This window comes from Haemaphysalis longicornis, unplaced genomic scaffold (genome assembly GCF_048455015.1).
Source record: "Haemaphysalis longicornis isolate Haplotype H1 unplaced genomic scaffold, Haemaphysalis longicornis Haplotype H1 scaffold_3, whole genome shotgun sequence".
NCBI lineage: Eukaryota > Metazoa > Arthropoda > Arachnida > Ixodida > Ixodidae > Haemaphysalis > Haemaphysalis longicornis.
The window spans coordinates 175,772,409-175,775,741 of NW_027526335.1; positions in this window are offsets into that span (position 1 = coordinate 175,772,409).

Consider the following 3,333-nt stretch of genomic DNA (forward strand, 5'->3'; position numbering starts at 1 on the left):
GGGTAGGTGCCCCTTCAGCCTCATGTGGGCAAGCACTTCCCTCCAACTAGGAGGAGTTTTGCCAAGGGTACAAGGACAATGAAGAGTCATACGGGCCTTGCAATGAGTGCTAGTATTTTGGTTGTACAGGCGTTACGAAAGCGGGAAAAGGTCGTCACTGCATGTTTAGTCGCCAAAAAGATGGGTTTCTATTGATAATTTTGCATTCAAGGCAAATTGCCAGAAATGCTCTCACTTGCACCCATGTAATGGTAAGTATAGGACCCCTCCTATAAACTTTTATCGAGATTTCTGGCGTAGGAAGGGTGCTCCGAACAAAATTGCTGCCGGTCTGCAGTCATCGTTACTAAGTTATTATACCCTCCTCCAATTGTTCCTCTTGGTTAGGCTCCAGTTACCGTCGACACGGCTCACCCCGCGTAAATTGCTTGTGGGTGTATGTGTGTGTATTCAATATGATGACGATGATAGTTGGTATTCATTGGTGAAATGCCAACTAGGGCAAATAGCACCAAGAAAGTCATTTAGCGACTTTTGTGTAAACGTACACTGAGGCCTGTCAGTAAAAACAATATTGAAATGAAACAAAAAGCAATGAAGAAGACTGCTGTAAAGGGACAGGTTTTAAATATGCATTATAAAAGTCGGGTACAAAAATTACAATAGGCAAGAAAATGAAATGTGCGCTTATGAGACATCAACTGGTAGTAACCTAAGAAGAAATTACGCCCACCTCCGCTCGATGGAACCCTGGTGTGATGCGACGCTGAGGGGGGGTTCAAGCGCAAGCGGAGAGCAACCGTCGGCCGAAAGGCCGCCGGAGAGCGGCACACCGGTTATATGCGCAGCGCGCCCGAAGGAGAGGAGACCGCGGAAGAGAGAGTACTGCACAGACGCTGGCGCCAGTGTGTCTGCCGTGGCTATGACGCAACACAATCCAATACAATCCACTTTAATCCAATCCAATTCAAGACAACCCAAGCCAAGCCAAGCCAAGCCAATCCATTCGAATCCAATCCAATGCCCCTCGCGAGAGAGGGGCATCGGAGAGGAGAGTGGCTGAGCGGCGGAGAGCGCCGCTCGCGCGGCGAGGAGAATGGGGGAGGGGCGGACGACAACAACGCCGACGACGCTGCATGGACAAGGCGAGTGAATGAGATGCAGTCGCATCTAAAAGTGTGATAGTTTTAGCAGAATCTGTTGTCTATATACGTGTGGAAAGTGTTTGAGCGTTGCGTGTCGAGTGCTTTGCATTGAGTGAGGATGTCTATAACGGGTAGGCCCTCTCCACACCTGCTACTAGGGGTCGTGGAGGCCCAGTGAAGAGGTGGCAGGGTGTTACACGTGTGGCCTATCGGTAACATCGCCAAAGCAATTTCAATGCGTCTGTGCGTGATTACGCTGTGTATTTTTCCAAGTGCGTAATTGGCTGTCTCTCTGCTCACTCGGGTCTCTTTGCCTTTCTTATGAACTTGTTATCTAATGTATGGCTTGAGTTCAGTGTAGTGAACGGTTGTTATCTCCACTGTGTTTCTAAGTGCAGCAGAAGCGGCAATTTCATCCACAACTTCCTTCCCGGCGATCCCAGATTAGCCTGCAACCCAACACACGGTGACTTCAAGAACAAGGAGTACGCTAACATATAAGTGTTAAAAACAAGGTTAATGACATGATTTTCGGAGACTTCTGGGATGTTGATGCCCGTACGGTGCTTACGAAATACGTGTAAATGGTGGACTTGGGAAGATAGTGTTTGAAAATAGGATTAGCAACAGTAAAAATGCCCTATGCCTCCACCGTGAAAACCCGGGTACGTGCAGTCATCGTTCTACGTGTATTAAAGGGTACTGAAAGCGTTTTGAGCACACATAATGAACGAGCGCAGTCGTTACGTTGGGTGGCCAACAGAGAGTTTTAGCAGAGCGGGCCAGCGGCCAGCGGAACGACGCGCGAAAAAAAAGAGTTAAAGCTGAGCGATCGGCTGCCGCCTCCAGCGAAGGGTTGTACTGCGCCATCTGTCCGTTAAAAATTGAACTAGTCTGATAGGAATATTGAACTCCGCGGAGTGTCAATTCTCGGCCCACCGCCCGATTCACCGTGGCGAAGACGCGAACCCATTTGTGGTCGTCGCCAGGGTTGCCACTGGTGGCGACTTTTCGCCAAATTGGCGACTTTGAGAGGCCCGTGGCGACCGAAAATCACAAATGGCGACATGGCGATTTTATGGCGAATTTCGGCTTGGGACTCTCGCTCCACCACTTCTCATTCTCCGTCCGTCCCGACGGCTCTGCCCAACGCCACCTAGAGGAAATTATTTCCAGTCTAGGTGGCGTTGCTCTGCCTAGTCGGTGTTGCTTTGACACGGCCGCAATACCTCTGCGCGTGATGCGGTCATGCGGTGTTCGAAAGTTTCAGTCGTCTCTGTTCAGTGTCTTATTTCGCCCGAGGCGTGGGCATGTCGAGGCGGCGGCGTGGGGGTTGTCATCGGGGGTCAGAAAGCGGGATCGTAATGTCGATCGTAATTCTGGACTTCCGAAGAAAGTCGCGGCCCAAAATCACGGGGACACTCTGCCTTGGCAGGCGGATAAAACGACATCGACTCCTCCGCCCGTACCATCGAACTGTCAACCTTGCGGTGCCGCCGGCACGCGCAACACCGCTGGCTAGGCTGAACGCAGCTCGGCACTCCCTGAGGCGAACAGAACGCTGTTGCAAGACGTACAACATTTCGTCTCCGAACAAAGCGCTAGCTCTCGTGTCCAATAAAGCCGGGATTCTCGGCCCGCAATGACGACACTGATGAACGGAGCAGGCCCTCCGACGCGGTAACCCGGGCGGCCTAGGGAGGGGCCAGAATTACTTCGGCCGAACGGGCTTTCCCGCTCGGCCGGCACCTGCGTTTCCCAACTGCGCCGGCGGCTGGGAGCAGTTGCGCTTCATGTGGCCCTCTTTTCTGCCACGAAAACAGCGCAGCCCACCACGGGTTTTCCCGATTGGCATCCCTCGGAGTGTCTCCGCCTGCCGCCGGACCTGAGAGTTCAGGGCGGTTGTTGCAGGCTTTTTCCCGGCATTGGCCGTGTGGCGTCCGTATGTGTGTGGGTCCAAAGCTCCTTCGCTAATTTCCCACACACCTTTGTCTTCCGCTCCGACTGCGTGGGCGGCGTCCGGCGGGTGGCGATAAAAAGAGGAAGCTCTCTTCCACGCGCAGCGGGGCTCAAGAGCCTCGCTTGCCGGAGGAAGAGGGCGATACGCTAGGGAAGCGAGTATGTGGCCCTGTATCCGCTTCGCCTCAGCGGCTCGCTCCTCCAGGTCGCGGTACCGAGCGCCGCGCAG